The following is a 15,411-nucleotide window of genomic DNA, read 5'->3' on the forward strand; positions in this document are numbered from 1 at the left end:
TATGCACTTGTAAAGGCACCATATTTAAAATAAAACCTTTTTAAACCGTGGAGGCACCGTTTTTAGCCCTCTCTGCCGGGCATTTGACATGTGTTGTCCAATGACAGTCTTTTGAAAATTTCAATCCCAAGCAAATGTACGTGTCCCTATTTATGATGTAGCCCCCTTGCCACTTTACTGTCTTCTCCTTCCCCCCAAAAGTCAGGATCTTACTTGTAGTTTTATTTAAATTTAATGTGTTTACTTCCAGGAAGTCTGTGGCATAGTTAAGCCCTTGCTTCAGACCTGCTGTGGTGAGGGCCAAGATAACTGTATAATCGGCATAAAGTAAATCACTATATACCTTGTTACCCAACCTCGGTGGACACACCCTATTCTTATGTTTTACAGGGTCAAAATCTGCCACTAAGAGTTTAAAAAGCAATGGAGCAAGCGAGCAGCCCTGTTTTACCCACCTTCCTATCTTGAGAATATCGGAGTTGTCCCCTGTTCCACCATATCTGACCACCGACCTGGTTTGGTCATAACACAGTTGAACCAGTCTCAATAGGTTTGACGAGATCCCCAGTATTGGTTGTTTTTTCCTTAGCGTGCCTCCATCAATTTCATCAAAGGCCTTTTCCAGGTCTAGGAAGGCAGTGTACACTACTCTGCCTCGAAGTTTACAATATTTGTCAATAATTAGGGACACAATAAAGCAGTAGTCTATTGTTATGGTATGGTATTGTTTATTTATATAGCGCCTATACACAGGCAAGTGTTTCAAAGCGCTCAAGGAGGGTGGGAATAACGGGAAAAAACAGTCGCTAGGAGCCCTTGAAATTCTGAGACGATAATAATCTGCCCAGGCAGAGTAGGTAAGTAAAAATACATTTAACAGTTTGGGAGGCAGCAAATAGGCCTGGATGCGATTCTGTAGTTTTATAGTGCAGTTAAGGGGAGAAGACAAGGGAGAACAGACATACGATCTTCAGGCGTGGTGCGTACGGATCGAGCAAGTGCACAGAGGGTCACGGGGGGAATCAAGTGCAACCGGTCAGTTGAGACTGGGGTAAGTGCAGAAAGAGCCAGTCTCTAGGGTTAATTTCTCAAGCGCATTGTGTGGGTGAGGGTTAGGGCCCTGAGGCAAGTGCGAAAGAGGACTGGCGGCGGTGCCGGGGACCAGTGAGACTCTGAGGTACACCCGACGGCCAGTCAGCGTGCTGTTTTGGCAAAGCCTCTCCTGAAGCCTGCTGGGAGTATGCATGTTGTTCTCCAGGGCCCAATCTTCCAATCAGCATAAATCTCCACCGAGATGTCCAGAAGCGAGATAGGGGGGTAGCAGTTGGGGTTCTCTATTTCGCCTTTCTTAAATATCGGAACTATGATGCAGCCCCGCCACTTAGAATTAATCCTCCTAGCTACATCAGTTGCCTCAAAGAGATTTGCAAGAATAGGGGCCCGCCAGTCACCATGTCCCGCAAATACCCCTGAGGGTAGCCCGTCAGGGCCCGCAGCCTTTCCTGGTTTTACTTGCTCAATGGCCCTTAGGACCTCCTCCTCCCTGAACCGTATTTTGTTAGCAGGGCCAGCCATTTGCAAATCTATTATCTCGGCCCCTTCTGTGTAAAACAAATTCCTAAAATGCGCCGCCTATCTGTTCTTCTGAATATATCCTCGCTTCTGATTCCCTGCCGTTTCCCAGCCTTTAGTTACTAGTTTCCAGGATACCCTGTGATTGTTTGTGCATACTGCATCGGCAAGTCTATCCCATTGCTTCTTTTTCTTCAGGAGTTTCTTATAGTCCCTTTTTAGCGCATACCCCTCTCCCGCCGAGGTAGTGTCCTCCTAAAGTGCTGGATATAAGCGGCTCTTTTCTGCCCTACACTCCGGGTGAAACCAGGATGGGCACCTTCTTAGTCCCAAACCCGATCTGCCCTCCCTGTTAACCTCGTCATATATGTTATTGTGAAGTGCATCTATACACAGTTTGAAAGCTACCAGTGTTTCCGCTGCAATATCGATATACCATTTACCCAACAGCATGTAACGCTGTTTGAGCACCTCCTCAGAGCTAAAACAGCCAGCGATTTGAGACCTGTTCGGCGGTTCAGACGGGGCCTCCTCCGTCCCTGATTTTGACAATACTGGACTTCCCTTGATTTTAGTTGAAGGACTAACGGAAAGTGGTCACTTCCACCCCAAAATTCGCCATCCGATTGAAAAGATGGCAATCTACAAACATGTGATCAATGATGGGTGTGTGAATGTCCTCCGAGGGGGATCATCGCCTACGGCCCTGCCATTCAACTCTACCGAAGAAAATTCAGTAAGAGGTTGTGCCAGCTCTTTGCCACAACTGTCGGGTCTATCAAACGCATAATTCCTCTTGGGTATGCCACAAGCCTGTTCCGAAAAATTTATTTCGGGGTAGTGTCAGTAGAATGACCAAGCTTGGCATTCCAGACCTCCATCACAACAAAACTTCCAAAATCGGCACCTCTCATAAACTCGTTTAAGCAGATCCTCAGCTCTCCCAGCACTCTCTGACCTTTCTTCGGTGGGTGAGTAAATATTGACAACATACAGCCTAGACGTTGCGTTACCGTCCCACCCCACCATACACACAGTCAGCGATGATCTCCCAATAGAGGTCACTCTGGAAACCTCCCAGCCCTCCTGAGCATGGATCAGAGTGATTAGCCCACCTGTGTTTCTGCCTTACACAGTACACCGTCCACGCTCATAGTAAATGTGTGGAATCCTGGAATAGTAAAACCCTCAGTTAACCAGGTCTCCTGCAGACAGATAACATCAAGTTGAACCAGATATTCAATCCAGTCGGGGTCCTCCCGCTTTGATCCCACCACAGGAGACTGCTCTAAGGGACGTACTCACTGCGTGTTTCCCCTGCTCAGCGCAGCATTCTGGGCTGGCCTCATAGGTCTATGGCAATTGTACGCTTTATCTGCAGCTTGTACTGATGGTACCCAGTTCACCACTGAGATGGTCCTCTAATCAGTGTATGATCGGCTCACCTTTAGTCGGGTCAATAAGCAGGCTACTCCTGTTTCAAGTGGAAGCTACACTAAGAGGGCTGGGCTCCATCGTGCCCCTTGGTCCCGCGTGCACAGAAGGCACCCTATGGCAAATTGGCACTCTTTCTTCAAACCATGGATTTGACACTGTATATGTTTTACATCCAGAAAAACCTTGATTCCCTTCCATGCTAGAACTTCCCAACATTGCAGTATATGGCCACGCTGCACCTCGCCGTCTCCTCGCGGGGCTCAGACACCCCTAGGCCCCACCCACTCCTTTGTTTTGGCGGCCCCCTGCCGTTTCCTCTCCATGCGGCCGATGCCACTGCTTCAATCTTAGCAGCCACAGCCGCCGCAGTTCTTCCTCCTGTTTGGCACCCACCAGGCCGCCTCGTCAATGCGGGCACCAATGCGTAAAACAGGTCCTGGGCCACCTGCAGCGGCCGATGCCGCTTTCACACCCGCGGCTTTGCTGTTCTTCCTCCAAAAGGCTCCTGGTAGTCTGCACACTGAAGGTGTGCGGGGCCCACACCACCTCGTCGCTGATGTGGTTGCCCGCCACAGGTCACCAGGGCGGGCCACACCACGTGCTGGGGGCACATCGCTCAGCACGTATGCTGCTATCACGCAGCGGACCCAAGGGCAGGGGACACGCTGCATAGCGTCCGGATCACTGGACGTAACACCGTGGCTGGCACCCAGGCCGGGGCTGCAGACCCAGGCCATGGTCACACGGCAAGCAGCACACAATAAACACACAGACACAAGTTGACGCTTCCTGGGGCTCTTCTGTACTGACTCTCACGTGCCAGCAGAGCCCCTTTTATTAAGGAGCGTCATGACAGAGTCGTGACGCTCATTCTTAAAGGGGCAATGGGCCCACAGTTAAATGGCCGACACACCACAGTATACATGCACGAAAGTGTGCTTTGTTAAAACAGAAACGCACACTACTCTGCCCACAAAACACACAGTGAGATAAACTTCACAATGAGCTGACATTCTTGAATGGGACCTCAGAGAGACCTAACGTTTCTTGACTTGCTACCACAGAGTCTCGTCTCGTTTATAGGAGTTCTTATCTCCTTTGGCTCTCCGTCGGCTTCTCCTGGAGTGGGTCCGCCATTTCCTTGCAGCAACGCTTTCCAGTCTTGAAATCCTTTGTCGCTGCGTCACAGGGGTTCCCCTCTCGAGCTTTCTTACTATGACACCTAGCAGCAGCTCCCTCAGCATTCCCAGGTAGACGCTGGTCGCCCCCCTGTACGCCCTTCACCTGGTGCAGAGGGGGGCGGGGGGGGCTCCGACCAGAGTCTCCCGGGTCGCAGTATATACACCTGCTGATCCTGCTGAGGGCCCCCCTTCTGTTCTTTCCCTCATGTCGATTTTACTAAATCGGCTGTCTCATAGTTATGTGAAATTGGGGTGCATGGGAGGGGAGGCCAAGAATCAGCAAGGGCTCCAAGATGGAAACAGCCAGAGGTTTTTTGGCGGTCCCCACTCTCCCCATACAAAAATAGCATCGCTTTGATTAGGCCCTCGGAGGGCCCCTTGACCACTTGGGCTCTAAGATAGTGTACCCCTCTGCTCCTACTTCTCATCAGCCCAGCCTCCGTTGGCCATGCAAGCTAGTTTGGCCTGCATTATAAATTGTGACTTTAAAAAAAATAATGAAACCAGATTCTGGATTGCAGTCACTGGCGTTGCCGCAGGGGCAAATCTGAGGGTCTTCACATGATTCGGGTTTACCGCCCTAGCGGTCATATAACAAGTCGCTCAGCATGCCACGCGTGGTGATGGACATGGATGGATCACACCTAACTGCCCAATGGAAAATCCTGCCCACTAGGGTTAATAAGGGCCCTGCTATGAGTTGGGCCTCTGAGGTGCCCACCTTTGCCCCCCCTTTTGTTGGCCCTGGCACGTTTTGGTGGCTTCTGTTGAAAGGATGCCTTCCCTTAAAGGACAGCCCTTTTGTCTTAATGCAGAGAGGTCTGGTGGGTTAGAATTTTTATAGCCACCTTTTTGAGGGGTCACGGGGGGAGGGAGGATATATGTCATCTCACAAGCACGTGGTATTTACAGGATGCTGTGCTGCCCCAGAATAGTGAGGGAGGTAACTGCCTCATTTGTTTATAACAAGGTGGTTGGTAAAAAAAAACAGGCGGTGCTTGAGATATCGCCTTTTTTTTTTACCAGGAACGTTCAACATTTGCTGTGGAAATGGCCCAAACACCTGGAGCGGGGGTGGTGGCAGGACTCAAACACAGAAAGCTTAATATGTTTTCTTAATTGGTCCATTGGGAGTTCCACTGGTTGTTTTTCTTTGTTCTTCCGTGCAGAGGCCAACAACCCTGTCCAGTGATCACCTGCAGACTCAATCACTGCCTCCCTGAATTGCTTTATCTAGGATTGTGTCACAGAACGATATGCTCCATGATCGAGCTGGTGGTCTGCACGTACCCTGCACGTACCATTAGTGGTTAAAGACTGAAGGCTCTGTCGGTTTAAACACGTGCTGGCTGGCCAAAGCCAGACCTCCCCAAAACGTGTTCAATAACGATAGACCTGTTTTACTCTGCGTTCAGGTCTTTTGCGTGGGGGCAACACAAAGGTTATGCAGCTCGAGGAGGGGTTCGTGTTCAGCACCTGCGTGATAAAATCAGGGAAATCGCTCTTTGCAATTTGTGTTAAACATATTCGCCATCACAATGAAGGGCCCTCACAGGCCCCTCTCCAACCAATGCATTCTTCCCATTCAGAATGTATATATTGCTTGTATGATGACAAGGTATTCACTTTTTGTAAAAAGGTCAGGGCACATTATGCAACCCCTCTTGCCAGCGGCCTAGACGGCCCTGGCCTCCCATTAAAGGGCACACAGCACTCTAGTTTCATTTGCGGGGTGTCGACGTTTTGTCCCCGTCATTCCTGGTGGCTTTCCAGAGAAAGCCCCCCTCCGAGTAGAACACGGACAATGGGTCGGATTGGGACAGAAACTAGGCACTGGACACCGAAAAAGGGAACAATTGCAAGGTGTGACTTTTTTGACAAAATTGTGTGAGTATTAGGGTAACATTTTGGTGGCGTGCGTGGTGGGTTATCAAGCTCATATTAGCGACCCGTGACCTACGTGTTTGTTTTTCTGTGTTCTTCTCTCTCCACATTTTTTAAAATAATGTATTTTTTATTTCCTGTGGCGGCATTTATTCAAGACTCTTCTTTCAAAGGGATGCGGCCTTTTATAGCCCTTGTCATACACACACCCAATGAACTGCGACTGTTTGAGAATTTGCGCAAAACAGACTAAGAAGTGAGTCACATGAACACGGAGATGTTTACAGAAAATGAATGGAGTCGGGGTCCCCTGAAATTCCTTCTATCCGTACACAAATACAATCTTTAAGTCTATATATGGGGCCAATCAGGGGTGTTGCTACGTCTGGAAAAGCTCCGGGCCTATGCTAACATTCGCACTGTCAGGACTGGGGGCTAGCTAGCCTTTTTAGTCGTGACCCCTCAGCTTCTATCCAGGGCTAGAACCAAAAGACCTAGGGCTATAGGTCCCCCCGCCAGGGCCCCTTACTCTTAGCAACGCCTCTGGGGACAATTAATAATGCGCCGTCTGGGTTTGAATATCTGTGCATTGACCAGTGCAGCAAGAGTGCCCGGCAGTGCTTACAACTTGGCAGCAGAGGGTGCCAGACACCACGGAATGTTGGTCAGTGTGCAGTAATATGTCTTATATAGCAGGCAGTGATGATAACTCGAATAATAGAAATAATGAAAGGCTAATCACGACCACGAGTCTCTGCTAATGCACAAGTGCCTATTTTTGCTTGGCTCTGGAAGTATGAGCGGCCGGTTTAGGTTCAGTTTTCCTTTGAGCACCCTTTAGGCGGGACTGATTTCTTCCCCTTTTCGCCGTCTTTATTTGCATTTGTGGGTGGCGACTACTTCCCCTGCTTTGCTACTGGCTACCCAGAGCGCCTGGAGACCATGGAAATGGCAGTGGTGCGCGCTATAAATCACAATAACATACCCATTTGGGCGGCTTTGCAAAGCCCTGAGATGTAATCACCCCGACTGCTCATCCGGTACAAGCCAGAATGCTTTTAGTTCATGTTAGTATTAGTCATGTTTTGTGTCCCTGATATTAATCTCTGCTTCACATGGTTTAGCCTTGTTTCTTCAATAAATGTAGTTTACAAATTCGATGGGAAATATGCACCCTCATCGACCTGCCCAATACAGGTAACACATCTGAGCTGTAGTTTGGTCCCTAGGGCAAGGCGGGTGGGTCTTGCCACTCATGCCATGTCATGCCTATACCACTGAGGATGAGTTTATGGTTGTAGCGCACCCACTCCTCTTTTCTCGTAAAGGAGGGCAGGGGGCCCGGCAACGCCTGCCCCAATCAACCCTGTGTCACTGTCAGTGCACTGTGTGCGCGCGCATAGCCTGGAGGAGGGCACGTGCGCACCTGGGCCTGGCCTGGCTGGCGCCAGCGCCACCCGGAGGAAGTGAAATAAAGCAACAAAGGTTGCTAATGTGCCAATTTTTTTTTTATTTTTTTTATTTTCATTTAGTTTATGCAAACTTTTGAAAAACTTTATCTTTAAGATAAGATCAACATTCCATCTGTCGTCCTTAACTATTTTTCACTAAACACCTTATTGGTCTACTTCTCAAGACTTGTTCTACCCCCATTTCCTCTACCTTTGCACCAACAGATATTCTGTCTTATCAGTCTTTTCAGAGAGGTTGGTCTCCTGACCTATAACTGTGCGGGCCGCTGTTTTAGGCAACCACCAGATTCATTTTTAGGCGCTTCTGCAGGAGCTCTAAAAATCGCATTACTGCAATCAACAGTGGCTTGCTTTCAGTCAAGTGTAGTTGTCTCCACCATTCTTCTTCAGACAGCGTCTGGTAATTGGTCATCATGTTTCCCATGCAACTATCACGTTGATCGTTTAGTTCAGTACAGCTTAGAATGAGGTGTTTTAAATTTTCATCTTTCTCCCCACAGAATCGGCATAGAGTGTTTCCCCTTGATATCGCACGCCTGATTCCCAGAATTTCTTTTGTTTCTAGAATGTTTAGACGAAACATCAAATAATGTTTTCAGAGGTGCTTGCACGGAGCCAGTGCCAGATATTTCTGAAGAGTATTCCGTTTTTGTTGCTTCTTTTGGTTGATTCATCATGGATTTTTGACAGGCTCTTCTCTCCCCAATTGTGATCCAGTCGAGATCCAGCAATTTTCTTTTTACAAAATCTGGATTATTCCATAATGTTGACTCATCCGTCCCTAGCTGTTTGAGGATTTCTCCACATTGCTGTTTCCAGTCTCTTAGGGCCGACTTTTTTTCACCTATTTCGTTTCCCAATAGGATTTTGTTGGGTGGTAGGTTTGCTTCGTCGTGCATTTTCCTAAAGAGCAATAGCTTGTTCCATGTAATCCTTGTGTTCAGAGTGGATATTCCTACTTCGTATAGAACACACGCAGTCGGTGTACTTTGTGGTATTTGGAGAACTTTTTTCCAGAAGAAACCTTCACACCTAGACCATATCTTGTGGTCACAGCCAAACATGTTCTCTGCCCCATAGATCAAGATCGGTGTAATTTTATTTTATTTTATTGGGGCAACGCCTGCCCCAATCAATCCTGTGTCACTGTCAGTGCACTGTGTGCGCGCGCATATCCTGGAGGAGGGCACGTGCGCCCAGGGGCCTGGCCTGGCTGGCGCCAGCGCCACCCGGGGAAAGTGAAATAAAGCAACAAAGGTTGCTAATTTTCCAATTGCTGCCCTGCCTGAGGGCCGAGGCTGCAGTGTGCTACTAGGCTAGCAATACGTAACATTATAAAAAATGATGAATGTGGCTGGCTTGTGCGTGCGGCCAGGCCTGGCTTTGCAGGAGCACCGGCTCAAGGCGAGCTATAACAAATGCAGGACTAGCACCGCGGACTGCTTGTGCGGTGTCCCCTAGAGGCTGACTGGAGTCAGGCAGCCGCCTGAGCTGCCTGACGCAAAGACCGGCCCTGAGGGCATTGACATATTGCATGGGACGAGTAAAAGAGAACTGCCAGGAACACAACATTTCCCCTGTTACAACACCTAACCACAACAAGGCATGTTCAAAACAAGAATCAAAACTGCCTACTGCTTTGCCTAGCTTGTGCGCAAAAGTTACATTTCTATAGCACAATTGCAGTCTTTGATTAAGCTTGAACACATCTTTTATTCTGACAATTGAGAGATGTGCAAGAATCCTCTTGCTCCAGCCAACACACGTGTTTCACGCAGGGGCGTTGCTAGGTGGGGGCTAAGGGGGCTGTAGCCCCTGATCCTTTGGTTGTAGCCCCGGATAGAATCTCTGGAGCTACAGCCAAAAGACTAGCTAGCCCCCAGTCCCAACAGTTCCGACAGCAGCTTAGCCCCGGGTCTTTTCCAGAGCTAGCAACTCCCCTGGTTTCACGCCCACTTAGTGCTTTTTCAAGGCTCGCATCTGTACGCACTCACTTCCCACTCTACCACTGTTATTTTTGTCTTATATGTAGCATACTGTGTATATGAATCTTAATGCTTTATTCCCAAGCTTGCAACTATCACTATGAGATGTTCTGGTTCCATAGTTTTCTTCTCATTGACCCGAGTTATTACACGTGTGGCCTTCGGTTAAGGCTTTATAATCCATGACTTTTGAACGTGTCGTCGTCAGAACCATTAAGAATCACAAACACAGTATGTTAAATATAAGAAAAAAATGAAAGTGTGGCAAATGAGCAGCTGCAGATGTGAGCCTTGAAAAAGCTTCAAATGAGTATGAAACATGTTTTGGTTGGATCGAAAGGATTCCCACGCATTTCTCAATCATCACACATCTCGAGAGGATAGCTCAGGGGCAAGCAAGACGACGCAAAGCAACACGGGTTCGATCCTCGGGTCGGTGCTTTGAAACCTCTGGGTATTAAGCGCATTATAAATGACCAATCATAAAAGAAGAATTCATAGTTGATCAAGGACAGCAAATGCGTTAATGAAGAGGTACTTTTGCACACAAGGAAGGCAACGTAGAAGGCGACTTTGATTTTTGTTTTGAACATATCTTGTTGTGTATAGGTGTTGCAGCAGGGAAAGGGTTGTTCTACACCCACACACAGTACCAATTTACAATATAAAGAGCAGCAGTAAGTGGCCCGAACCCTTCAGTCTCTCTGTGTATAAACACTGACCAGCTGCTCCCTTCCACTGGCCGTTGCATCTCTTGCTGTCCTTGTGCCCGGTCTCAGAATACTTATCTGTTTATGTAGATATGTTCTCCAAAGTGCCGTACAAAGAACATGTATATATATATATAAAACAATCATTAACACGCAATCATAATTGTTACTTATTTCAAAGAACTTGGAAAGGTGAAAGGAGTTTGTCGGGAATCGAACCTGCGATCTGCAAATCACACACAGCTCTCCCTAGTAATAGTTTATTTAAATCGTTGAACTATGTAACCAGCTTTATTTGGTATCAGGGAATAATGTCCCCGTATATATTGTTGCAGGGAAAAGCCATTGGCGACTATATATGGTGACAGTATGTATGGGGACGGGTTGTAGGGATGCCCCCTTGTAAAAAAAAAAAAAAGAAATTATAATTTGGTGATTGCAGGGGTATCCCCCATGTTCAATGTAACAATGTCAGAAATTCAAATAGGTATCAACAGATAACCCCCATTTCCGCTATCTCTACTATCAGGGGATATGTAGCTGTATAGTAATTAATAAAGAGATAGAAAACCAAACACAAATGAACAATTATAGGTATCAGAGCTGGGAAAACAAAAACCTTCTCTAAATGATGTACTGGTACTTTTATCTTTGAAAAAAATACATAAAGTACAACCAAATTATTCAAAAATATATAATCTATTTCAAAAACAGAAAGGAACCCTAAAAGCATCCACAATAATAAAACTTGTCAAATACAATTGTATTACTCGATTTTCATAAAAGAATCACACCTTTTTACAAATACATTGACACAAAAATTAGCAGCAGATCACAACATCACAGAACAAATGTGTCACATAAAACATATATCTTCCCGACATGTAGCATGTTTCAGTTCTTTGTGCCTTTATATGGCTGAACTTTCTTCAGGGGAAAACACTTCTTTGCATTTAAAATTCTTCCAATATTGTGCAGTAGGGGTCCAAAAGACATCCACCAACGGACGTAGTACATAAGCTGAAAAATCTCCAAACAGGGTACTAGTCAGCTCTCAATAACGTGTATAAATACTCCGTTGGACCACTGCAACTACCTCGATGCCAAAAGGAATCAGTAGTCCTCTAAGGCCAGGTATACCAACGCCATCTAACCAAGGTATGACCAATAAACACTCTAATTACATCTGATGCTGTGATACATGCATTTTCGGTAACAACTCGCCGAACATTAACATGAAACGAGTAAGTACTTTTCATGTTAATGTTCCGGCCGTAGAGGACTACTGATTCCTTTTGGCATTTATGAAAATCGAGTAATACAATTGTATTTGACAAGTTTTATTATTGTGGACACTTTTAGGGTTCCTTTCTGTTTTTGAAATAAATTATATATTTTTGAATAATTTGGTAGTACTTTATTTTTTTCAAAGATAACAGTACCGGTACATCATTTAGAGAAGGTTTTTGTTTTCCCAGTTCTGATACCTATAATTGTTCATTTGTGTTTGGTTTTCTATCTCTTTATTAATTACTATACAATGTAACAATGTCTCCACAAAAAACGGCGATTTTCTTGTCAGGAGACATTTTTGCAGGGACATTATTTCATGGAACCCTTTATTTGCCTTGCCCTTGGTTTTCACTCCACTCTGTTTATCTGTGACCAGCGCCACCCCATCTTTATTGCAATAACATTTCTCTCTGCTACGGATGGGCAGAACATCCCATTCAGAAGTGCACGAAGCGCAACACCTTGCATGTTCTGCCATGCCTCTGCTGCGCAATGCATGGTGCTTAATGTGCCATTACGTTCCAAACCAGCCTGCTCTCTCACTTGCACATGGACATTGCGGCAGTTGCGGTGTGTGTGCCAGTTGTCGCTGCCCATGGCACCCTCATTGACGTTTCATAGTTGTTTGTTCTAGCACAGTGATATAAATAAGTGGGCCAGTGGGCACCGCGCAGCCATGTTGCCTTCTTTGGTGGGCAGCGAGGACTGGGCATGTGGACTGAGTGGAGCCCACCTTTTGTGGGAGCCCCTTACGTTTTGGGAGTAGAGTCTCAACGCTGCAGAGCAGCTGTCTGGTGGCAAAGCATTCTGGGAAGGAGCCTAGCCTACTGCCGGATAAGAATGTAGGGTTTTGCTAATCCTATTAACTCACACGTGATTTCTTGTACTGTGCTATCTGGCATCGATAATGCTAGTAACTGCTAGTATTGTGCGCGTGAACATTTGTAAAACTGATATCTCCGGCTTCCACCCCTCACCCACGGCCACTACAAGCCTAAACCTAGTGCAAGCTAAGTAAACAGGGTTCCATGTGTTAAAATCGCGGCAAAAATGGCCGTGGACACAAAATATTGCGGCAAAAAGGCTGTGGTGTTGCCGCCACAATCCATGTAAAGGATGCGGGGGACACCCCTGCAACCCCCGTACCGTTTATACCATTTAAGGGAAGTGGGGGACACCCCCGCAACCCCTGCTCCCCTTAAATGGTGTGATGGGTACACCTTTGATGGTCAAACCACGCCTATTTTGCCGCGATTTTATCACTGCATACCGTAAACAGAGGATGGATCTGGCAAAGTTAAGTGTGGTTAAGAAGACTGCCGTGTTCATCAGTAAATTAGGACCAACACAATCAAGACAAGCAGCCGTTCAATTGGAATTGCCCACCCAGCAGCAGGTTAAGTCAGTGGGCCCTTTGGCTGGTTAACAAGACAGCGTTCCTTCCACAGGTTGCAGACTGCAAATGTCACGGTCCGAGAGAGACCTCGGCATGCACCCCAGTCCCTGCTGGAATAGCAAAGGACAGCAGTGCCCATTTAGGGGAGACTTTCCTCCTGAGAACACAGCCTGCGAATGGTAGGAGGATAATTGCAAGGCAATGGGCTCAGGCAACTAGGCAGGAATACAGCAGGAACTACAGGGGAGGAAGATAACAGGGAAATACAGATCAAATCCACTGTTGAGAACTCTGAGTTTGCAAGAGCTTGCCCCTGCCCCTTGTAGTTCTACCTGATTCCAAAGGAAGAATAGCCAATACACCCACCTGTATCCGTGCCCAGAATTGCAAGTCCCTAGTTTAGAGATGCCCGCCCGATGCAGATGCCAGCGGGTGAAAAGTTCCACAGGAGAAAACGCAGGGACATGACCTGGACGGAACGAGGATGAAACTAAAGGAAACTCATTCCAGGAATCAAGGAAAACAATCCAATAGATCAGGAGATCAAAACAGTTCAGAAAAAATCCATAAGCAGTCCAACAGATAAAAAGAAGGTTGAAATCCCGGCAAACACAGTTCCAAAGTATTCAGAAGACAAGGGTATCCAAAAGGGCAATCCAAAAGCAAAAGCAGAGGAGGAATCCAGGCAATTGATAGTTCCAGACAAACCAGGAGCAAAAAAAGAAGAAAAAAACCACAACTTTTTTTTAACCAGAATGCAGAAGTTAAAGTCAGGAAACACAGTATAATGTCTGGTGCGCTAAGCGGCATGGGATGCGCCACCCCCGCATTGGGATACGATGCCGGAGTGAACCACTGCAGGTAGGGGGAACAATGACAGTAACCCCCCCCCCCGGCAAAGGACCCCCACTACCGCCTGTACATCGACGAGAAGCATGAAAAGAGCGCAAAAGGCAGAGTGCATGGATGTTCGAGGTGGTTTCGCATGTCCGATCCTCTGGGCCGTATCCCCTCCAGTCCACTAAATAATGACGCTGTCCCCGACAGATGTGCATGTCTAGAATGGCTTGTACCCTTCCCTACCATCCACTGTAATCGGAGCCGGTGTAGGGAGCAGTCGAGTTCCTGGCACAAGAAAAGGGAAAAAAGAAACGAAATCGTCTAATTGAATCAGAAAGGTTGGGAGAGTTCAGGAAGGGTAATGATTGGTGGGGGTATGAAATAAGCGAGAAATACCAGTAAAGTAAAAGTCAAGTGCAGTCAAAACAGAGAAAAGAACAGCTCCTCAAAAAGGGGGTAGGAAAAAGAGAGGGCGGGGGAAGGCGATAATGCAAAAATATATGCAAGAGAAAATAACACATCCATAACACATCCAGGAATTCAAAGAAAGAGGGAAGAGGTTGATGAGAAGAAAGTGGCTGGGTGCTGCTGTTAGGGTCTGCAGGGCTCTCTGCTAGGGCTTCTTTTGGGGTACTCTCTCCCATCCACTGCCAATGGCAACAAGTGAAAGGGCAATGGACCCATTCACACCTAGAAAGGGGCAAGTATTCTGTCACTTTAGATTGGTTTAAACATTTCAAGTCAACACATCCCTCCACCAACTGTTACCGTGAGCAGTTTGTCCTCTTTGATTGGGCATAAAAGCAAACCAATAAGCAATCATTTCATTGCTCTCACATTGCAACATGTTCAGCATCTCTTTGATGTAAAGGCATTCGAATGGAATTAACTCTTAGAAATGTTTTAAGCCAGAATGTGTCTATGATTACAGCATGGTAGAATAACACAGTACTCAGAACACTCACTTGTGTGTCCTATGTCGAATAGTGAGTGTGTGTGTGCTGCTCAGAGACGGAACAGCTACAAGTGGCAAAAGCCACACCATTCCACTGTTCATTTTCCTGTGCCACCAGGAAGGTGTTGTGTCCACTTCTACTAACAACCGCTTCCCCTCACCCACTTCTTTGCCTGCTTCTTCATCAGGACTACTCTTGTTCCAGTGTGGCAAAGGACCTTGAGGAACGACAGTGGGATGGTCAAAGGTATTTGGGGCTGGCCTGAACTAGCGGATGCTGTAACCGGAGGACCTATGCTGAGGTCCCCAGGCAACCCCAAGTAGGCCATCATACTAAGGAAGGGGGAAGCCACAGGATTCCAACCACCGACAACGAATGAACACCATGGGCAGAGGGTCTGTCACCAACCACTTAAGGACCTTCTCAACAATAGTATGGGAACTTCAGGAAAACTATTCTATCCCACTAGCTAGAAAGAGGAGATTCACATGGGAAATGTTGTATGTCCCTTTAAGGAAAATACATCACAGCTTCCCAGCGCTAACCACAAAAGTTTAGATACATTTGCCGGTTTGTTTCACTCTCCGGTACGGTCCCACTGTGAAGTTCAACACCTATGTGATGAGCACAGATGGCACACAGATGCATTTTTGCCGGCTTGCAGCCTTCCGAACATTGAAGTGAC

The 15,411-nt window shown here is 46.9% G+C and overlaps 1 protein-coding gene across 5 annotated transcripts in view; it reads left to right on the forward strand.

Moving 5' to 3' along the window:
- GRAMD2A (GRAM domain containing 2A) overlaps positions 1–15,411 on the forward strand; it is a 439,501-nt gene that overhangs the window by 314,004 nt on the left and 110,086 nt on the right. The gene's annotated exons all lie outside the window — the stretch shown is intronic.

The sequence above is a fragment of the Ambystoma mexicanum genome, chromosome 11 (assembly GCF_040938575.1).
Source record: "Ambystoma mexicanum isolate Mex_15411 chromosome 11, UKY_AmexF1_1, whole genome shotgun sequence".
Lineage (NCBI taxonomy): Eukaryota > Metazoa > Chordata > Amphibia > Caudata > Ambystomatidae > Ambystoma > Ambystoma mexicanum.